The sequence below is a fragment of the Aquarana catesbeiana genome, linkage group LG01 (genome assembly GCF_042186555.1).
Source record: "Aquarana catesbeiana isolate 2022-GZ linkage group LG01, ASM4218655v1, whole genome shotgun sequence".
In the NCBI taxonomy this organism is placed as follows: domain Eukaryota; kingdom Metazoa; phylum Chordata; class Amphibia; order Anura; family Ranidae; genus Aquarana; species Aquarana catesbeiana.
The window spans coordinates 515,221,421-515,245,709 of NC_133324.1; the positions used below are offsets into that span (position 1 = coordinate 515,221,421).

At 43.7% G+C, this 24,289-nt stretch overlaps 1 long non-coding RNA gene across 1 annotated transcript in view; it reads left to right on the top strand.

The window, feature by feature from the left end:
- Positions 1-24,289, top strand: part of LOC141104208 (uncharacterized) — a 52,327-nt gene that overhangs the window by 6,438 nt on the left and 21,600 nt on the right. The window contains exon 2 of the long non-coding RNA XR_012235480.1: positions 5,759-5,936. This is a non-coding gene — a long non-coding RNA (uncharacterized lncRNA). The remainder of the gene's footprint in view (positions 1-5,758; positions 5,937-24,289) is intronic.

Below are 24,289 nucleotides of genomic sequence, written 5' to 3' on the forward strand. Positions count from 1 at the left end.
TCTGACGTCTGTAGGACAGATGTGCAAAAGTTGATCTTCAATCATAAGATCTTCCAGGGATTCAAAAGAATCGGCTTTCAAGCCTTTAGTCCACTGCCGGAATGTGGTGCGTAAGCGACCTACCACATCCATGTATGAGTCCCCAGGCCCCTTTTGCAAGGACCTAAAACGCTTCCGGTACACTTCCGGGGTTAGCTGAAACTTTTGGATGATTGCAGCTTTTAGGGCCTCATAATCGTCGCACTGCTCTTCTGACAGTTCGACATAAGCATCCAGGGCCTTGCCTCGTAGCCCTGGCGTCAGGTACCGGGCCCATTGTGCTGGGGGCAGATGGTACTGACGGCAAGTTTTTTCAAACGACAGTAGATACACGTCAATATCACTGTCCTTTTCCATAACTTTAAACTTGGCTGCCGGGGTCACTGGCAGAGAGGCATCCCTGTGCTCTAGGGTTCCGAGGTTCTGAGCCTGTCGCTGCTGCTGGAGCCTAGCCATCTCCAGTTCGTGCCGACGATCAGCCTCCCTCTCAGCCCTGCATTCCTCTCGCTTGGCCTGGCGTTCCAGAAACTGCAAGTACACCACAGGATCCGTCTCCCTGAGGTTTTGTAGAGTTTCTTGCATTTGAAGAGAGTCTATGATGGTTTCAGGCAATCTGATGCTAGCCTGCTCTTGTGGTGGCTTGGAGGTAACAATCCGTGGTATTCCAGTGTCAGTCTCTGCTTGCCCATCTAGTGAGGCCACCTCTGAACCACTGGGCTCTGGAGTAGCGGAAACCCTTTCTGGTCCAGTTTCCCCCAGGTTCTGGTCTGCACGGATATCAAACTCCTGTAAGGCATGTATCAAGCCTTCACGATTTTTGCCACTGACGTCAATTCCTCTTTCTGCGCACTCAGCAGTCAGTTCATTCTTGCTCATCTTTTTATATGCTGATAACCCAGACATTTTGCAAGCAGAAGAGATAGAACAGAAAGAAGAGATAGGAAGAAGGTGTAGGAAGGAGCTGTTGCTGTATGTCTCTCTTGAAAAAATAAAAATCAAAAAAATATGCACCAGCTTGTCTCTAAGGACTGTTTCCACAAAGGTTACAATCCTTCAGTGCAGAGCTACTTCCTAACAATGCACTAAATGCTCTTAATGCAAAACTATCCCACTACGCTGCCAGCCAATATGTGACGAACGCGGGTGTCAGATCCCCGCCCTCCTCGCTAACTTGCAATGAAGGACCGGCCAACCTCACACCACACTGTCACTTACGTAACAATGCCACTCTCAGCTGCGCCCAGCACAAAGATTTTCCAGCTTGCGGGACCACAATCTAGGTGCGAGCAACCTGAGAGTGATTATCACTGGGCTAATTACACAATTAACCCTTTAACTGCCACCACCCCTGTTTAAAAGACCGAGCCGGGGGAGACTCGTAATTTTAGCAATACCAATTATAATTTTAGAATAAGCTTCTGCCACACACACTGCCACCACAGACAGGTTTGCTCAGAGTCTTACTCTACAACAGTAGCGCCCTTCAAGAGGCAGGTTCGTTTATAGCTTGCATTAAGAGCTTTAGAGACGAGGTTAACACTTTTCAACATAAGGGTTTATTATGAAAAGGTCAAAGTTGATGCAAATAAAATATTTACAGAAAAAAGATGTTTCAAAAGATAAAGACAATATACAGCCACAAAGCAATAAGGTAGAATTGGGAAGGAAGAATACTTGCAATTAATGTCCGAGGGTTGATCAGAGTTCGATCGATGAGCTAGGTAATCGGTTCTCGACTTGGCAGATGTTTCTTCTTGGATGGTAAAAGGAGAACTGCCCGTTGTCTTGGCATCTCCTCTTTTCTGTCAAATCAAAGGGGGTGTTGACAGCGACCAGTAACCAATCATCTGGTCAGCTTGTTTAGGGGTTGGTTGCTGGGAAGTGTCTACACTCATGACCACGTCCCAGGTAGATTTTGTAATACATATTCATATATCTGCATCTATAGTGTTTACAGACTCCAAATATCCATATTATTATTCAACTTGAGATTTCCTTCAAAACAAGTCTAAACATGCCATCTCTATAACGTATAGCCTGCTTTGGAGGGATAAGTGGTCCCAGGGGTTTCCCATATGACCTGACATAGGGGTGTCTGGACTTGAAACGTTCCATATTATCTGAGGAAATGAAATATGTCCAGATTATGGCTGTGCTATCACTAAGTCAGAAGTTATGAAACATGCTGAAATTTCATACTTATTCTACTGAGGTGTATTCAGACAATTTACAACCGAGGCCTGTTAGGTCTCTGAATGGGGAGGGTGACAGTTTTACGACAGGCCTGAACACTGCCCTTACAACAAATGTTTTCTACTGACCTAACCTGGTTCTGTTTTCTCTGTTGAGATAACCTTTTCTGTTGAACTTAAAAAGCTTTGAATTCCTAAGACGAGGAAGGAGGGAGTTCAGAGTTTTCTGTAAGGTTACATGGTTAGCCAAACTGTCATGGCTACTTCCACACAAGATGGCAGCTAGCTACAGCTTTTCATGTCCCGTACGTGATATCGTTACAATGCCCATTGTGGGCACTGATTGGCATCCCTGGTGGTCTAGGGTGGCATGCCTGGTGGCATCCCTGGTGGTCCAGTGTGGGCATCCTCGGGGGGGGGGGGGGGGGGCTGCAAAAGAATAAGAGCGTTTAGTTCCACTTTAAAGCCTAAGGGCTTGTTCACATGTGACATCAGGGAATTGTAAAAGCAAGCAGTTGATCTGCAGTTTTACCATCCCCATGAACTCTTATGCCGCGTACACACGGCCGGAAAAAGTCCGATAGGAGCTCTTGGTTGGACATTCCGACCGTGTGTATGCCCCATCGGACTTTTTCTGTTGACATTTCCGACAGACTCAGATATAGAACATGTTCTAAATCTTTCTGTCGGAAATGCCAACAGAGTTTAGCCCGTTGGCAAGTCCGCTCGTGTGTACGCGGCATAAGGCTAGGTTTACACTACTCAGTCAGATTTTGATCCAACTTTCAGTGCAATTACAGGTGTGTATTGCAGCTTGGATGCTGCTTTGATAGTGGTTTACATATTCTATGGAGGTCAAAATTGTGTTGGAATGGCATCAAAGTAGTTCAGGAACCTTTTCCAAAATCGCACTGCATGAAGTTGCATTGATTTGAACAGGCACCAATGAAGTGAATGAACAATGAATTTCCCTTATCATGTAATTCAGTGCAACTCAAGTTGCATCTGAAATCGCACCACTATAAAGCAGGCCGCTCACAGCTGTACACGGGCCGTGGCAAAATGTAACCACTTGCCGACCAGCTCACGCCGATTTACGGCGGCAGAGTGGCACCGATGCACGAATCTCGGTACCCGTATGGCATACCCGCTGCCGGCCACCTGCGGTTGCGGGCACAAGAGCCAGAACGGGGATTTGTGTGTGTAAACACACAAATCCCTGTTCTGACAGGGGAGGACAGACAGATTGTGTAGGAACAGCGATCTGGCTCCTTCTCTAGTTAGTCACATGCCCTCACAGTTAGAAACACACCTAGGGAACACACTTAACCCCTTGATCGCCCCCTAGTGTTAACCCCTTCCCTGCCAGTGACAATTACACAGTAATCAGTGCATTTTTATAGCACTGATAGCTGTATAAATGTCAGTGGTCCCAAAAAAGTGCCAAAAGTGTCCGATCTGTCCGTCGCAATGTCGCAGTCCCACTAAAAATTGCAGATCACCGCCATTACTAGTAAAAAAAATTATAAAAATGCCATAAATCTTTCCCCTATATTGTAGACGCTATAACTTTTACGCAAACCAATCAATATACGCTTATTGCGATTTTTTTTTTTTACCAAAAATATGTAGAAGAATACATATTGGCCTAAACTGATGAAGAAATTATTTTTTTACATTTTTTGGATATTTTCTTAAATATTCAAAACTGTCGCTCTTTTTTTGTTTATAGTGCAAAAAATAAAAACCACAGAGATGAGCAAATACCATCAAAAGAAAGCTCTATTTGCGGGGAAAAAAAGGACGTCAATTTTGTTTGGGTACAACGTCGTACGACCGCGCAATTGTCAGGTAAAACGACGCAGTGCCATATTGCAAAAAATGGCTATTACTTTGAGAATGGACGTATTACCACACGTAGATGCAAAAGTATCCCTCTTTGTGCTGCAGTGCACCTGACACATTCCCTGGAACTTGAAAAAGAAAGAAACAACATGAGGATGCTTTTAATAATAGCCAAAAATAGCTATTTTTTAAAAAATAAAATGCTAAAATATATTAATATAAGATAAACAGTGGCCATAACATTTGACTAAGGCATAGCTGCTGTTCAGTCAAAAGATAGCAAAAAACAAACAAGGTATGGTAAAGGGGGTAGGAACAGGAGGGATGGCCCTGAGAAAAAAATCCCACGGAGGATGGGAGGGATCCATACAAGTATAAGGAAAAGAATGGGTCTGGTATGTGTTTGGGGGGGGGGAGCAGTGGATTGGGGGTAGGATGGAGGGGACGTATCAACAGGCTGCAGCAGACTGTGGGTTCATAGGATCCAAAAATGGATTTTCATTTCTTTCATTTCTGCTGCACTTTGCCCAATAACTCCAGGATTTTTTGGTCTATTTGGTGACACCGCCCACGTGCGCGCACACAGACAAAGATGGGTATAACCCTGCAGCATCCTAGAGAGACAGAAAATGTATTACAGACAATGTGAAGATGGAAAGATTATGGAAATAGATACCTGACTGCTCTGATTCTCCCAGTGTGGCTGGTGGTGAGGTGACAGTGTGCTCACTGTTGTAGCTGGGTCAGAGTACCCAGCCTCACTGTCTTCCACCTGCTCCTCCCTCACACCAGCAGACCAGTTGGATGTTGTAAAGAAAGTTGGATGTTATCATTTAAAAGAAGAAAACATTACAAATTAGATTAAACACAAGCAAAATCTTATGGCAAGCACTTTGTCTCTGCAGTTTGAAGTATCTGAAAGTGGTCGGATGTAAACAGGCACACATCAATTACATCTGACTGGCCAGTTACCTCTTAAATTAACAAAAAAAGTTTACATAGATGAATAATGCAAAGATAAGCACTTACCCCTATCCTTCTTCTGCCTTCAATTAAGGCTGTCCTAGTCCTCAGTCAGATCATGGGCAATCTTCATCTAGGTGTTTTTCTTGTGGATCCAGCGTGGGTGGGAAAGGTCCCACAGATCCTGGTGCATCTCCACAGCAGTGATGATCTGGGTTTGGAAGACGTCTTTCACTATTACCAAGGAGTAGAATAGCAGCACACCACAAAAGTCAAGCTAGAAAGCAAAAGGCCATATATGGGGCAAGGCCACTCAGAACTTCCTGAATACAATTCCTGAATTGTCATTTTAATATTCCAAATAACTTTTTTTTTTTAACTACTAGAATCTATTTAGATCAGAAAGCACAAATCACAAATGCGCCTACAGGCTTCATGCATTTACACGAGTTTAGGCATGTTCACCATTTTTTCTATCCTTCAACTCCTCTCAATAACGCACTTGTGATGTTATTTCTTTCTGTATATAAACATTCCATCTTCAACTAAACCTATAAATGCCTATGTGCGCATGCCCGCATAGGCTAACATAGAGATGTTTTTACAGACATAAAAAAGTGACAAACGCCTGTAAAAGCACCTCTTTTTAGACTCTGTGTGCATAAGACTTTTAAGTAATATTAAAGCTTGAATTCTGCTTTGATTTATCCCATTCCCAGGTTGATGGGCATTCTCTCTGCCAGTCATTGACATTCAGGAGACATATAAAAGGCTGAGAGGATGGAGCCTGGCCAGCCCAGTTTATGAGAAGACAGAAAAGATGAAACCTTCAGTGATACATGGTATATGAATGCTTCCCCTCCTTGTGGAACCTGGCAATTTCTCACTGTTTGGGAGGTAAGACAAAGGGCTTGCCCCATGCTTGGGGATGCCAGGCCTTTCTCAAAGGTAGACCAGAGCACAGGTCTCTCTCAGTGGACCCTCTTTCTCCAAAAATGGTTGAAATTTAAGCACCACGCCACTGCTAAGAGGTCCAGATACAACTTTATTCCATTAAAGGTAAGGGTACAGATCAAGAAATAGCCAACATGTTTCAGGGGTCTTACCTGCCCTCTTCAACAGGGCTAGAAAGAACATAAGAAGATTATCATGTCAATCTGACATTAATACAATGTCCCCTCCACGGGATCATAATTAAAACCAAACAGTCCATAGTATCCAGTATCAGAGCCCCCCCTGCCCCAAAGCATGTTGAGGACATGTGGTCTGGTATGGTTCAGGCTCGTTCGCCCCCCCTTTCCTGACTTGTCAGGCTGCATGCTCAGATAAGGATCTGGTATGAATTTTGGGGGGACCCCACACTTTTTTTTTTTTTTTAATTTTAGCATGGGGTTCCCCTTAATATCTATACCAGACCCAAAAGACCTGTTATGGATTGGAGGGACCCCCCACGCCATTTTTTTTTTACTTTCTTCTATTGCCGGCAAAGTTTTTTTTTTTCATTTAGCTATCAGCGAATCCTTAAAGGAGAAGTCAAGCCTGAGCTCATTTGGCTGGGCTTCTCCTCTGGGTCACAGGAGTGCAATGCGTTTTGTCGCTGTCTGCTGACGTCACTAGGATCAGTCCAGGCACCGTGTCATCCAGGCTTCTGAAGCCTGGATCTGCCAGGTGCCTGGACTGATGGCAGTCTCAGCCTCTCAGCGAGCCGCTGAGACAGCCACTCCCCGCCCCTCCACAGCTCAGTGCTCCAGTGAGCGTGGAGGAGCAGAGCAGGAGAGCTGCTGATTGACAGTCAGCAGCTCGGGGGAGGGGTAAGAACCGAGCCATTGTCGATGTTCGGTGGCTCAGTTCTCAGTTTAGAGACTGCTGGGGACAGATGCAGCATCGCACTGCATGCACTGTATGCAGATGGTATTATATCATTTTTTTTCACACCAATAGAGCTTTCTTTTGGTGGTGTCACACTTACCCCTAACGCAGGTGGTCAGTCATTATAGCTGGCTACTGTGTTCTTCGCCTATAGCGACCCCCTTTCCCATAAGGCAAGCAGGCCTACTGGTACTCGGTTGCCCCTAGGACTTATACACAATGCTATAGTGCCTGGACACCATTCCAGGGCAGGCGCAAACTGAGAAAAGCAAATAGATACTTATGGTTGAAAGACAGACAAATTGGTTGAAGGACAGTCCAGGTAAAAGGCAGGCAGAGTTTAGAGAATAGTCGTTATCCGTTCCAAGGTCATACACAGGAAAATCCAATCTAGCAGAGCAGGGCAGACAGACAGAGAGCTTGATCAGGTATTGCATATGTTATCACACTCTAGCACAAGCTTGGCTAGATTTAAATCAGGTTGGGTCCCCACCCAGAGTCTGGCCACAATCACCCTGCAGGTGCACCTTGCTGTAACCTCCTTCCATGTGGCTTACAACACCAACATTTTCTATAAATATCCATCATTAAACAAAACATTCGAAAGGATTCATCGTCTGTCTCTCTAACAGTGAGTTATTCATTGAGTTGAGCTGTCTGAATTGATGCAAGGGATAAATAGAACACCAGGTCATGTAAGCCCTATATGAAGCTGGAGATAAAGTTTATGGCCTTGTAGTTGAGTCAGAACAGTAGAAAAACAGAGTTCCACAGCCTAATTACAAGATTTCTGCATGACAGTACTGATACAGACAAGATTTACTGCCCTCATTGCAAGGAAGAATAAGAGAGCAGAACATGCAAGCCTCATAACCTGAGTCCAGGCTGCATGGTGTCATATTACAGCACACAGATCCTGCCTGCTTATTACTCAGACATTATCTGCCATGAGTTACCACGACTCTGAATGTGAACACACAGCAACCCCAGCACATGATCCTGAGCCGACTGAGTTACCCAAACGCTCAGTCAAACCAATTTGGAAAGTAATGGAGAATTAATACCCAAGGTAAATCCAGACACCGCAGTAGAGATTCTCCCCACCCCCCTCATCTCACACCAGCAAGGGGGCAGGATGTGGGGCCCCAGTCCCTGTCAGCAGGGGGTGGTTCCTGGCAGTGTGGGGCCGACATCATCTCCTGCAATCAGGCATCACCTGAGTCTGATTGAAATGTGTATAAATACCCGGCAGACACATCTATGCCTTGCCTTGGTATATTTCCTTGTGCCTTGATTCTGAACCTGAGAAGCTCTGTACCTGTACCTGATCCTGACCCTGTTTCTATCTGTTACCTGTACCCTGAGCCTTGTACCTGTACCCGTCCCTCCTGTGACCCATCCATCCTCTCCTTGTCCTGTTTGTTTTCCCTTTCCCCAGCTGCTGACTTCCCGTTGAAGACCCTGGCCTGGCCCTGTTTATGATTCTGGTATTCCCCATTACTTATATATATATATTTGTCTGTTAGTATTATTATTTGTGGGTTTCTGTTTGGTATTGGTTGTTGTGCACTGAGTGATACTGAAGGTGGTTGTATTTATATTTATTCACTTATCTTTAATAAATCATATATTTTCACCTTACCTGCGTTTGTTCCCCTGTTGCTGTCCACACAGCTCTGGTCACACCTGATACTTGACAAAGTCTCTCTGTGACCACTGTTTCTCTAAAGCAGCTAATGAGAGGGAGGGTGCAGACCAGCACCTTGAATCATTAGTTAAACAGGTCGTGAGAGACTCTCTGCAGGAGAGAGAAGCTAGCAAGCCTCGTGAACCCCCACCGGAGCCTCTATGCTCTTCATCAGGAGAGGGGCTGGTCCACAAAACTTGGGAGTCCACCCAGCCTAGCCACCCATCCGTTCCTCCCTCGGATAGAGAGTCAGAACAAGCAGAAGATCCGGGGATGGGCTTCGAGTACTCCCTGGTTCCTTCTTTGGTGAGAGCTGTAAGGGAAGCTCTGAATTGGGAAAATCCTATAACTTCTCCTCCAAAGCAGAGGAAAATTTTTAAGCAGGTCAATAAGGAGCATCAATATTTTCCCTTCTCCATTGAAGTAGGTGACATCATCTCTGACGGATGGGGCAAAACGGACAGAAAGAGTTCTATGCAGTCTAAAATTCAAAAGCTGTATCCCTTCAAGGAAAAAGAGGTTAAACATCTTGAGTCGGCTTCCTTGGTGGAGGAAGCGCTGATGAGACTCGTTAGGTATGTGACTCTTATGCCCCGTACACACGGTCGGATTTTCCGATGGAAAATGTCCGATCGGAGCGTGTTGTCGGAAATTCCAACCGTGTGTGGGCTCCATCGGACATTTTCCATCGGATTTTCCGACACACAAAGTTGGAGAGCAGGAGATAAAATTTTCCGACAACAAAATCCGATCGCGTCAATTCCGACCGTGTGTGGCCTGTTCCGACGCACAAAGTGCCACGCATGCTCAGAAGAAATTCTAAGACGGAACAGCTCGTTCTGGTAAACTTAGCGTTCGCAATGGATACAGCACTTTCGTCACGCTGCAATGTTAAAAATGGTTTAATACAGCGCACTCTCTTCTTCTTTATAATGTGACAAGAATGAAGTAGTTTTGCTGCTCATATTCACACACACTTCTCACAAAGTTTTATTTTTGTTTTTTTATTGGTATTCCCTGAATATATTGTTATTAGTTGTCACATCTGACATAATTTTTTTTTTTTATTTAATTTTTTTGGGGATTTTAAGGCTTTTTTTTTTTTTATTTAATATTTGTATTTTTTCAAAGGCTGATCTTTGTTCAATGTTATTTTTATTTTTACTCCAGAATATTTTTGTGTGTGTTTTGTGTGTCAAGTTACCCCAACACCATTGATATCTTTTATTATTTAATCTCAAGGAGATTGTTTGTTGTTGGTGTCCCTTGTTCATTTCACATTGTCTATTTGAAATGTACCTGAATCCTCACAAACAAACTGTCATTTTTGAAGTAAAACACATAGAAGAGTATAATTCAAAACAAAAATCCTTTATTAAGGGATCAGAACCAAACAAAGAAGAAGGCAACACTGGATCAACAGGAGAAATTAGCGAAGCCTGGGACCCCCACGGCAGACATCAATTCTTGAACATCAAAATTGGTGGCCTGAGGAGTAAGGGAGGGCAGTCTGGTCCAGAATTCGCAGAGATCCGGATAGCAGCAGATGACATGTGTGTCCCCAGGCTGTGGTACCACAAGAGGCTGCATCTTTTGGCCAACCAGACTGGATCCAGGGTCCTCACTTTCTGGTCTTCCTTCCACGCTTCCTTCCAGGCTGTGGCTGTGCAGTTGGAGATGTGGCAGGAGGAGGAGTAGGACCTGGAGGAGGACTGGGAGGACCTGGAGGAGAGGGAGGACGAGGAGGAGGACCTGCAGGAGGAGGAGGAGGACCATCGCAAAGGTGTGTCTGAGCTGTAATTTGGCCCCTCATACCTTTGTTAAGAGCCTCCAATATGAGCGACTCACACATGGCTTGTTGGCCCTCCTCCATCCTCTGCATTTTATATGCAATGACGGCAGCAATGTCCTCCTCCACGGTCTGTCGTGCTCCCAGGACCTCTGTAGCCCTCCAAAAGAGTCCTCTGGCAGCCTCCTCTAGGGCACTCCTCCTACTGCCACTTTCTCTTTTCAGGGGGGGCGGAGGGACCTGCAGATCAGCCAGCCGGCTCGGCCCGGCCACCTCCTGGCTGAGACTTCCCTGTGTATGAAAAAAGGACATGGTTGTAATGTTTTGCATCATCAATCACAATCATAAATTAGTACTCCCAACTAACATCTAGTTAACATCATTGATTGGACAAGCAGAAATATTTAGAGGAATGCTATACCTGGCTCAATCTGGGCTCCTCCACATGTGGCCTGGAAGGCCCAGGTTGGGCGTCAGAAGCCTCAGCCGGGGGGGAAGGAAGAGTGGAAGGAAGACTGGAGAGGGATGGCCTAGGTTCAGTCTGGCCTGCCAGAAAATGCAGCCTGTCATAGTACCACATCCTGGGGACATAGATGTCATCTGCTGCTCCGGATCTCTGTGAATCCAGGACCTTCTTGCGCTCCCTTAGATATGTGCTCCTCAGGCCACCAATTAATATCTTTAAATAGGTGATGTCTGCCGTGGGGATCACCTGCTTCACAATTTCACACAATTGCACCAGTGCTGCCTTCCTCTTTGCTTGGTTCTTGAAATGGGGGTGTTTAATCTCCCACAGACAGGGCAGCTCCCTTAACATATCTACGAATACTGACATGAAGTCATTGTCTTTCAGTAGCATATCCATGTTCACTGCAATGCACAACACAAGACAAAGCCTAATGTCAGACAAAACTCTCCTAATCTTGTTACAATATAGGCCTCAATGTAGAAGCAGTATAGGCACAAGTTTGTCTCTTACCTTCGTTCTTACGATCGGTGTGTCCAATGCTTCTTCCTCCGCTCACAGATCGTACGTAATACGCACGTGTGTTACGCTTTCTATACACTGCGCATGCGTGTAACTCCGCCCGCCCCTGACGTTCTTTCTATTCTATTCCCCGCCCCTTTTTGTTCGGTGCAGTGGGGGAAGAGCACATGGCGGAGTCACAGCAGGTGCATGATAATTGCAGGAACGAGGAGGAGGAGGAGGAAAGCCCGGATCCGGACACGTCCCGATCCAGAAGGAGACGTTTTAAGGCCACAAATATGTCCTTTGGGGAGATGTTGGAGATGGTCGACATCATGAAGAAGTCCGACTATGACGGAAAGTATGGGCCTTACCCCAACCCCAATATCAGAAAGGCCAAGATCATGGCGAAAGTGGTCAAAAGTATTCACAAGAATTTCGGGGTACGAAGATCGAAAGATCAGCTCAGGAAGCGGTGGTCGGACCTGAAATTAAGAGAACCAGAGCAGTACCGAAAGATCCGGAGAGTGCTGCAAAAAAGTAAGTAGTTGTGCTGTGTTCCTATTCTTTCTGTCTTTATTCCGTTCGTGCTGCTCCATATGCTTTTCTTAATTGTAACGTTTAAAAGGGCAACTTTAATGTTCATGGGCCCATTATTCGTTCGTATCAAACATTTTTCTTTCGGCCTCTAAAACACCATTGTTTAGGCCATATGCATTTTCCCACATTTTTTTGGGGCCTACTTGGATGCCAAATATTTGTGTAGATGGGTTTGTTACTCGAATGAAATGCAAACTAGATTGTGTGTAAGGAGAGGACACTGAGCAGCTGTTTTCACATCTGGACACTGGAGCACTAGTGTGGGACACAAGAACACCATTTTTATTAGGGGGCCACACAGGTGCTCCAGTGTATACTATAGGGGGGTCTCCATCTGTGAAGCTTGTACCAAACAGGTAAAGTATTGCAGCTTGACAAAGGGCAAGAAAAAAAATACATCTTGGAACTCGGCTAAAATAGACAGTTGTACCCCACTTCCAAGCAATGTTTCCTATTTCTAGTTCTGCCATCAAATATCTGTGTGCTCATTATAACATTATTGTTTTACATAGGGGAGAAAAGACTCGGAGGACACCCCTCATCCGAGGAGACCACAGACCACCCACCTATGGAAGAAGGTGAAATACCACCAACACAAGCTGAGCAGGAGGAGGAAGAAGATGTGGTGGAAATTGGCACCACAACAGGTGAGTGTCTGCGACCACAGACTCAGGTAAGAGATGGATTGTGGCAGATTTTTGATACCTGTTTTTGTTTTGTTTCTCTCTTTTTAGGTGATCGTGATCCAGATCCTTTCACATCAGAAAGTGCCCAGATCCTGATCGGGGAGATCATGGGGTGTAATGTCGAATTGCAAAACATACAGCAAAAAATCAATGATGTGATTAAAAAAAATAATAACATCATTGATGTTTTGGGGCGAATTTAAAACCCCACAAAATCACTTTTTGGATTGTGGTCCAATCTTTTAAATATTTTTGCAATGTTTTGAAAAGCCAAATTTGGAGTATGCACACAGTGTGCCAACATGTGCTATCTGCCATCACGGGAGATCAATGGACGCGTTTTGGGGGTGCAACCCCTTCCTCAAGTATAAAGTAGCGGTGAGGAAGGGCTTGCTCCCCCAAAACACGTCCCTTGATCCCCCGTGATGGCAGATAGCACATGTTGACATTCGTAAATTGGTCTGCATCTTCCAAATTTGGCTTTTCCAGGGGTGATTTCCCCCCATCTGAACGCTATATCAAACCCAGTTCCTAAATACTGATGTCTGATATAGCCTTCAGGTTTTACCTAATGTGAACTTTGTAAGTTCAAGTTTTTTGCCTTTCTTGTTGGTTTTACACAGGCCTGTTTTATCTTAAATGGACATTTCGATTTTTGATAATGCTACTCCAAAAATTGTTATACAACAAACATGTTGGTTTGTTTACAAAACCTTTGGTAAATGCACATGTGATTGTGCAGGTATAAAAAGTTGGTTACTCAAGAATGTGTTGATTATTGTCTCAACACTACAACACTTTTGGGGTGATGTAATTGCTGTTTTCTGCGAAAATGGGGGTTATTTCCTAAGGGCAAATCCACTTTGCACTACAAGTGCAGGTTCAGTGCAGTTGCAAGTGCACTTGTAGTGAAATGTGTTTTTGCATTTAGTAAATAACAGCCAACAGTGCTTTGTATAATAAGGTTACACAATCACGACATTTTCTGGACTCAACACATTTCTGTCAGGGTCAGCTAAAACAAACACAAGCAGTAAATGTCCACAAAGAATTTCATTTTTTTTTTTATTATAAAAAGGCTTCACAGATTTGCTGGCATATTGATAGCCCCCCTACCCGCAAAGAACTCCAGGTAGCGTAACCGGACATCACGGGCACTCAGGGAGGGCAAGCCAGGACGGCCACTTTCAAGCGCCGTCAGTGTGGTTTGATGTATCATTCCGGCCTCAGGCCCAACTGAGCCAGCATAGTTGGTCGAATGTTTCCTTAAAAAGTTATGGAGAACACAGCACGCAAGTATAATATGGTTCAGTTTATACTCCGCCATATGGATGGGTGTCATAAATAGGCGGAACCGGCTGGCCAGGATTCCAAATGTGTTCTCCACCACTCTTCGGGCTCTGGCCAGCCGGTAATTAAAAACCCTCTGTTCCGGGGTGAGGGTCCTCATTGGGAATGGCCGCATCAGGTGGTCCCCCAGCGCAACCGCTTCATCAGCAACGAACACAAATGGGAGTCCTTCAACATTGTCCTCTGGAGCTGGCAAGTCCAAGCTGCCATTCTGGAGACGCCTGTAGAACTCCGTCTGGGCGATGACTCCACCATCGGACATCCGGCCATTCTTCCCCACGTCCACATACAAGAAGTCGTAATTAGCCGACACCACCGCCAACATCACTATACTATTGAACCCCTTGTAATTATAATAGTACGACCCCGAGTTGGGTGGTGGGACGATGTGGACGTGTTTCCCATCAATTGCCCCTCCACAGTTAGGAAAGTCCCACCGCTCGGCAAAGTGGGAGGCCACAGTCTGCCATTCCTGTGGCGTGGAAGGAAACTGTTGAGGAAAAAACAATAAACATTACTATTTTTACTCAGAAACATGGCAAGCAGATTAGACACAAACATTATGGGGCAACCTCCAGATAGCATTTATTAAGGGGAATTTAACAACGCCAAAGTATAAGGTACACCTATCATATTCCCCCTCCCCCCTCTCATGGGCCATTTCTAACATTATAGGGGGTGTGTGGAAATCTTGGACAGGTAACCCTCTTCACTTCATTGAGAGATGAATGCCTAAATAATGGGTATTACTTGGAACAGCCCCTCCTTAGTTACACTATTGGCAGCCCACTGGACAGGTAAGAAGTGTCATAATACAAAGATAGAAATACACACTGTACACATTTGAGGACATTTGGACATTCTGCTATTACCTATCAAGATAATAATAGGATCCCAAAACTTTAAACAGTACCATGTGAAAGTATACAGGTAGGCCCTTGCACTACATGCTTTGGGGAATTCATCCATAAATCTGACCACAAAAGAGATGGGTATAGTGTGTATGGGTTTGGCAAAGTCAGCAGATAGATGATTGAGGATAGATAGAGAATTGGGATCAGCTGACTTAGCAGTTGGGGGAGGGAGGGTTACTAAAAATTATTTGGGGACACCACAAAAAAAAACCTCTGGCACTCTGCCAGAATTTAAAGCAAAAATAACATTTCCAAACATTTTAGGGGGTGTTTGGGGTAAAGCACTACTATGGAGCTGAAAAAATACATTGTTAAGTGACTACATGAGGTGAATATAGGCCAGGAGACACCATGCTGGGGAGGTTATTGAAGGGCAAATATGTATGAAGGACCTAAAATAATAATTACATAAAAATCCAGCATGCATGAGAACAAAGGGGACATTCACAGCATATTACAATCATGGTAATTAGGGAATGAGGAAAGAAATACAATATATTAGCAAACATTCAATACAATAAAATGTGATATTAAAGGATAAAAATCTTACCTTCATATACTCCTTCTGCAGGACCTGAATGATGGCAGAACAGGTCTCTGGGATAATGATCCCCAGAGCCTGGGGGGAGATGCCTGTTGAGAACTTTAAGTCCTGCAGACTTCTCCCTGTCGCCAAATACCGCAGGGTAGCGACCAACCTCTGCTCCGGAGTGATGGCTTGCCTCATGCAGGTATCCTGCCTGCTAATATAGGGGAACATCAAAGCCAACAGACGGTGAAACACGGGGTCCGTCATCCTGAGAAAGTTCCTGAAATCATCAGGATTATTCTCACGGATCTCACGGAGCAAAGGCATATGAGAGAACTGGTCACGCTGAAGCAACCAATTCTTGGTCCATGAACTCCTCCCCACCCTGTTCATGGACTGGACTTGTGTCAAGGCCAGGACCCCAACACCAAGCCCCCACACAGCACGAACTCTACGAGGAGTACGCATACGCAACATGGCTAGAAAACGATCGGCTGCTCAGAACGAAGTAACAGAACGCACTGAAGAACAGCAAGGCCTGTGAAGAGCGACCTGAAAAACAGCAACGAGCGGACAAGATCGCACAGACAACTCCAATACGAACTGACTGCACGCACTGAAGAGCAGATACAAACCCACAAGCACAAACTGAACAGCAGAAAACGATCTGAAAACCACGAGTCTGAAAAAGCGCGAATCGTCTCTCACCAAACTTTTACTAACACGAGATTAGCAAAAGGAGCCCAAAGGGTGCCGCGCTTGGTTCTGAACCGTCCTTTTCTAGTCTCGTCGTACATGGTATACGTGACCGCGTGGTTGGCGATCGGAAATTCCGACAACTTTGTGCGACCGTGTGTAGACAAAACAAGTTTGAGCCAACATCCGTCGGAAAAAATCCTAGGATTTTGTTGTCGGAATGTCCGAACAAAGTCCGACCGTGTGTACGCCCTATTACTCTGAAGGATATGGTCTCCTTCAAAGATCCCTTGGAGAGTGTAGTGATATATTATCGTATAATGTAGTGATATATCATATAGTAGTATCGTGGGTAGATTATTAATTAGTAGTTATTATAATGATGATGTAAGTACTCTTTCCGCAGCAACCCAATTCTTCCAGAGAGATGCACTTTATTGACTTCCAACACAGAACAAGGTCCAAAGTCCACAGATGACACAAATCCAGAGTAAATATAATTTAAAGTCCCATTTTTCCTAGATTTGCGCCTTCATAGTCACACACAGACAAGTCTGAACGCAAGGTTATATTCAGCTGCAGTCATAAACTGCCCTAATTTGCATTCTTGCATATTAACATTAACAGAGTCACTATCTATCCCCTAATTTGCATATTAACATTAACATAGCCCAGAGTCACTATCTATCCCCTTTGATATGTGGAGTAAATCTTGTTTGTCCACTTCCCCTTTGATCAACAAGTCCTTTGATATGTGTAATTGAGTTGGCTCGGACAACTCCAATCATTGTCAACTGAAATCTGGCCTGGTCAATCTTGTACTGTATGTGTACATATACAGTATATATAATAATAATATAAAATCCCACATAAATATACCAACATATTACAACATATACCCCCACTTGGGTCGGTTCTAACTACTAGAACTGACCCATAAATCAAGCATCAAGCAACAAACATATCATTACGATTTGAGGTACTGGATGCTTTACAATGGCTCATATAAAATATAAAGTTGAAACTGGTTACATCTCTCTTTACCAGCCTCTAAAATATCCCCATGAAACAGTTATTAGATAATATAACTTTTAGACCATGACTGGAAAAGGATTTGGTAAACATCAGTGGCCCATATAGCTGTTAGGCCTTATTATATCACATCAAGATCTTGAATATTGCGCAAAGACAAGCTGATGTCACAGTCCATTCTTCGGTCTGACTTCCTCACATCTCTCACCATCTCACCAAAAGTAAACTTGGTATGCTCTGGGAGCTCCAATCCACATAAGTCCAGGATTCTCTCATTTCCAGGCTCAAGCTTTTCATTTTTAAAGATGCTTTTACACAAACATTCTACTTTCATCTTTATAGTAAGAAGAACTATCAATGTACCAGCACTCACTTTCAAGGTCAAAAAGGTTTGGATACGGTAGTAAAAACTGTGCTGCAAACTATTTTCTTGCACTTGATATTCATGAGTCCATCTTGCAAGCATTTTACAATTCATATCTGCTTCTTTCCATTTCCTATTTGAGCAATGATGTCCTGTTGTGTATCTGTCAAGTACCTGAATTTGTTGATTGCCAGCCACAATTTGTTTTGTAATTTGCTGTAGGCTGACCCCTCATTGCCTTCAATAGAGCAGTTACTTGGATCATTCGGTCCATAATTCCACCTGAATGGTATACCAACATATACATATACCCCCACACGATGGTTCAGATAGAATCAGCTTGACATCAGTGTTTATCAGATCTTCTATCCAGATAAAGCGGCAGCGAAAATTCTTGCCAGTATCCTCACCATGAAAGTTTGAAAGGTCTTTTTCATCCATATATGTCATAGCCTTTAGCATATTATAAACAACTGATTCAACAAAGTTCAAATCATGACTAGAGTGATGAATTTCACTCACCCCTCTTATAAATTTAGGAAAACCACCCAACATACTATTCTACTCAGTCTAAGTATACAGATACTCAGACACCCAGTAATTTATGCTATGCCAAGCCATTGTGCAGCATCTCACCTTAAATGTCAAATATATTGATCAATACGTATTATGTAATATGTACAGATGTTATGAAAATTATTTTAGGTTTAAATGATTCTCTTTGGTTTTAAGATAAAGTTCAAGAAATAAAACATAATGAAAATAAAAAAATGAAAAGCAAAATATATCAGGAAAAGGGAGAAAAATTAAAAATTAGGGCGTTGAAGAAAAAAGAAAAAAGGTCCATTGCTTGATGAATATTGAGAGAGTCCATGAATTCTTTATAATTCCTTGTATAGTGATATATTGTCTATTCAGCATTTCTCCCCCACTAGCCAGCAATTTCAGACTGTGCTTCTGCTATTCACATGCAAGCAAGTATCTCCGGAAATATCTGAAAGACAAAAAAACTCTCCAACAAAACTAATTAGCAAGGTCCTTAAACGTTGTTTGAAGTTAAAACAAAGCACTATTTACACGTTTACAGTTTGAAGCTAATTCACCCCCACTGCTAGAGAAGTGTAATTTGCATTCAAAAACAGATCTGGAGAATGTACATCCTGTACCCCCTTCAAGTGCTCTAATAATTTATCACGTTCCCCTCTCATCTTGTCATACTCAATCTTCAGGTGGTCATATTTCTGTTTTAACTGGGAAAATGGTATCCAGATCTTGGACCTTTTCTTATTATGATTTTGGTCAGCTCTGTTTTTCATATTAAAGCGGGAGATCGGCGACCAGTCTTTTTTTCTTTTTTTAGGTCATTGAGACACTTTGCTAACCCCAAAATAATACTCACAATTTGGGTGTGATATTTCCGCCTCTGTCTGTTTTCGTACTAAGAATAACTTAAAAAATGTGATGCTGGCTATTTCCATCTTGCTTGTGGGCATGTGAAGCCCACAAGCATTGATTTCCTGGATGCGGTGAATGGTGTTCATTCACAGCTTGTTCACACGCATGATTATTGTTTCCCCACTGAATCTTGGGAAGCCTGACACTAAGCTCCCAGGAGACAGTGCGGCGCCAGGGAAAGGCAATAAACACGCTTACTCCCATGGGAGGAGAGACAGGAAGTGCCACAATAAAGTACAATATAAAGGTAATTACAGCGATAAAAAAAAATTTTCGTGCAGCATTTGAACATCTATGCAATTAACTGAAGGGGGTAAGATTAAGTTAAAAATTTGAGTGGAACCCCGCTTTAATATCACCTATATTTGACCCGGTGTCTCCTCTCTGGGTATTATCTTTTGATCTTTAGGTTCAGTATTTGTCCTAAACAATGTGGCTAAATCAATTTTGACAGCCTGCTCATTTGACTTTCTCCATAAATGGTCTGCTCTCAACAATATGTCTTTTAACCACTTCCCACCCGGCCTATAGCGGATTGACGTCCGGGAAGTGGTTCTGTTATCCTGACTGGGCGTCATATGACGTCCAGCAGGATAACATGCCGCCGCGCGCCCGCGGGGGCGCCCATCGCAAGCGATCTGTGGAGCGGTGTGTCAGTCTGACACACCGCTACACCAATCTTGGTAAAGAGCCTCCGGCGGAGGCTCTTTACCACGTGATCAATCACGGCTGATCACGATGTCAATAGGAAGAGCCGTTGATTGGCTTTTCCTCACTCGCGTCTGACAGACGCGAGTAGAGGAGAGCCGATCGGCAGCTCTCCTGACAGGGGGGGTCTGCGCTGATTGTTTATCAACGCAGCCCCCCCTCAGATCACCACACTGGACAACCAGGGTTCGCCAGGGAAGGAGGCAACATGTGGATGGCCAGGTATGTACCCCATGGCCATCCAAATGTGCCCAATCTGTGCCAATCAGTGCCCACAAATGGGCACTGATTGGTACCATTATGTTTCAGTTATGCCCAGCAATGCCACCAATAAGTTTTATAAGTGTCATCAGTGCCACCTGTCATTGCCCATTGGTGCCACCTGTCAGTGCCCATCTGTGCCCATCAGTGCCCATCAGTGCCACTTATCAGTGCCACCCGTAAGTACCCATCAGTGCCACCCATATGTACCAATCAATGCCACCTACGAGTGCCCATGGGTGCCACCTATGAGTGCCCATGGGTGCCACCTATGAGTGCCCATCAGTGCCGCATACCAGTGCCACCTATTAGTGCCCATCAGTGCCACCTATCAGTGCCCATCAGTGCTGCCTATCAGTGCCCATCATCAGTGCCCATCAGTGCCACCTCATCAGTGCCACCTCATTGGTGCCACCTCATCGGTGCCCATCAGTCCCACCATATCAGTGCCCGTCAGGGCAGCCATATCAGTGCCCATCATTGAAGAAGAAAACGTACTTAGTTACAAAAAATTTTAACAGAAACAAAGAAAAACTTGTTTTTTTTCCAAAATTTTCGGTCTTTTTTTATTTGTTGCACAAAATATAAAAACCGCAGAGGTGATCAAATACCACCAAAAGAAAGCTCTATTTGTGGGAACAAAATGATAAAAAATTTGTTTGGGTACAGTGTAGCATGACCGCGCAATTGTCATTCAAATTGCGACAGCGCTGAAAGCTGAAAATTGGCCTGGGTGGGAAGGTGTCTAAGTGCCTGGTATTGAAGTGGTTAAATCATGATGATTTGGGGTAGCTAATAAAATATTTTGTTTGATATCTTCATGCAAAGCATCTAGAAACATACTCATATGTATCAAGCCACCACGCTCAAATGCAAGATTATTACCGACCAATAATTCCATAATAGTTGCAATCCTATGTGACAATTCATATGGAGATTCACTTTGCATTTGTTGGATCTTCCCATGAATAGTAACATCAAAACATACATCATAAAAAACACATAATAATTCCAGTAATATGCCCCTTGTTCTCAGAGGCTGAATACAGATTTGTTTAATTCTCATCCAAAGACGACTTCCTATAGAATGTTGTATGACTCTTTCTAAATCAGATGGGTTTAGACTGTACACATCTCTGAAATTCTGCAAACCATTTTAAAAATCTGTTTAAATCATGGCAAGGAATCATTCCTATTTCTTTAAGAATTGCATTTCATTCATTTGGTTTCAAAGGCTTCATTACAAGCTGAACTTCACCTGTATTATTATTATTATTATTATTATAAACTGTGGTGGTCACAGTGAGTGCAGCTGGCAATGAATTATCAGATTTAATATGAGGTTCTGTTTCATTTGATAGAAAGTTTGGGTTCGTATTTTGCTGCAGATTGCTGAATCCAATATTTGATTCATATCTGCATTCCTGAGATCTCTTCTCTAATTCCATAATTCTTAATTTTAATCTCTCATTTTTCTCTGATAATTCATCACAATGTTTAGATTTCTCATGCAAAGCTACCCTAATGGTAACTGCATGCAATTTTAAATTTACTGTCTCAGTGTCTGATTGGTTTTGTAACCTCTCACAAACATTGTTGCTATTATCAACTGCATTCTGTAACTGGGTAATTTCCTCAACCTTACCCTTCAAAGAACTTTCCATTGTTAAACAGCAAGATAATAAGCCCTGTATAATACAACCTTTCCTTTTACTTTCTGAAATTTTGCTATCAAAAACATTTTTCTCTAAAAATCCCTTCATAATAGTCCACGTCTGCTTACATTTTTCTGGAATTTCATAAGGACTGCCATGGCGCTTAATACATTTTAATACCCATCTGTTAACGTTATCAGAACTGACACTAGCTTCACATTGAGTAAGCATTTTGACTATATTACTAATAATTTAAAAAAAAGGAAATATTTTACTCACCGCATTAGTTACTTCTTCAGCTTCCAGGTCAGGTCTTGCAGTCTCCAGAGAATAATTCTGGGGTTCCCAACGTGTTTAATTTTGTAGATCAGACTCTCTTATGTCACAACCAGACATTAGAGTCACAGCATAGCTCTTGGTTCTTCATCAAACTTCAGTTCACCTCACAGGATTGTTGTCACCACCAACTTCTGTTACTAAGTCCGAAAATGCTCTTCTGGTCACTTGAACAGCACCAATGTAGTGATATATTATCGTATAATGTCGTGATATATCGTATAGTAGTATCGTGGGTAGATGATTATTTAGTAGCTATTATAATGATGATGTAAGTACTCTTTCTGCAGCAACCCAATTCTTCCAGAGAGATGCACTTTATTGACTTCCAACACAGAACAAGGTCCAAAGTCCACAGATGACAAAAATCCAACAGAGTAAATATAATTTAGAGTCCCATTTTTCCTAGATTTGCGCCTTCATAGTCACACACAGACAAGACTGAACGCAAGGTTATATTCAGCTGCAGTCATAAACTGCCCTAATTTGCATTCTTGCATATTAACATTAACAGAGTCACTATCTGTCCCCTTTGATATGTGGAGTAAATCTTGTTTGTCCACTTCCCCTTTGATCAACAAGTCCCCTTTGATATGTGTAATTGAGTTGGCTCGCACAACTCCAATTATTGTCAACTGAAATCTGGCCTGGTCAATCTTGTACTGTATGAGTACATATACAGTATATATAATAATAATATAAACTCCCACATAAATCTACCAACATATTACAACAGAGAGATGGATTGATTCCGATCTGAAGCGGATTTACTTAACAGTGGGCATGGCCTGTAAACCAGTTCTGGCCTTAGCCGCAGTCTCTAAAGCCTTGGAATCGTGGTCGGACAGTGTGGATGAGTCCATCAGAGGTATCTCCAGTGAGGTGGCCAAAAACTCGCCTATTCAAGAAATCAGGCTGGCATCCGCCTTTCTGGGGGAGGCTTCTATTGATGTCATCCACCTGGTGGCCCGGGTTATGCTGGCGGCGGTTACAGCCGTCGTGCTTTATGGCTCCATCCCTGGTTAGCGGATCCGACTTTAAGTAAGCTTGGTGCTGAATTCCCTTTGAGGGCACATCTCTTTTCGGCAACAAGCTTGACAGCGCCATAACCCGGGCCACGGGTGGTAAGTTGGGGTTCCTCCCTCAGGATAGACGCTTACAGAGCCAGAGGCACTCTTTTCCGAGAACACAGAATACCGATTGCACAAGGGAGGCTCGCAGTTACAGAACTGGCCGGCAGTTTACAAGATCTTGGAAAAACAGGCAGTCCTCTTTTAAAAAACCCACAAAGGGTGGTTCCTCTGGCAACCAGGATTCTACTAAGTCTTTTTGAGATTGGGCCCACTCAGGCATGCCAGGTGGGGGCTCGTCTGCTCCACTTTCGGCATGCCTGGGCAGCCTCAATACAGGACTTTTAGATTGTCAAAAAGGTCTCCGCAGGTCACACCTGGGTCTTCAGCAGCACCCCCAGGCTCAGATTCCGGCCTACGACTCTTCCATGTTCAGAAGAAAAAAGCAGATCCTGTTAGCTTATGTAAGCTTTTTATTGGAACAAGGCGCAGCCATCCCTGTTGCAGATGGCGAACGAGGCAAGGGCATTTATTCTCCTCTGTTTATGGTACAGAAAAAGAACGGCACATGGAGACCAGTCATAGACTTGACACATCTTAACCACTTCATTCGAAAAGAAAAATTCAAGATGGAGTCTTTACTAATGATCCAGCAGTTGGTTCATCCAGGAGACTGGTTGGTGTCAATCGATCTGAAAGACGCCTACTTCCACATTCCCGTGGCAGCGGACTTCCAACCTTCACTTTGCAGTAGGCAATCAGCACTTACAATTTACCTGCCTCCCCTTTCGTCTAACAACATCACCTTTTGTTTTCTCCAAGGTTTGGTTAGCCATTGTAGCTTTGCTCCGAGTCAAAGGGATTCGTCTTCATCACTACCTAGACAACCTCCTTCTCCTAGCTCAAGACAAAGGTCAACTTTTAGAGCACAGGAGCCTGGTCATCTCCACTCTTCAAGATTTCGGGTTGCTCCTGAATCTGGAGAAGAGTCACCTGGAACCAGCACAGTCCCTTGTGTTTCTCTGTGTCCACTTCAACACAGTGGAGGGCACTATCTCGCTGCCCGAGGAGAAGATTGTAGTAATCCGAGACAGAATCCATTCAGCTCTCACTTCGTCTCATCTCTCCACTCTCCAGTGACTGAAGGTGATTGGCGCCATGGCAGCTACTACTCCCATGGTGAAGTGGGCTCAGTGGCACACACGGCCCTTCCAGAAAGGGTTCCTTCAACAATGGAGTTTCAACAGCAAGAGTCAGCGCATCCACCTTACTCCAGTTATGA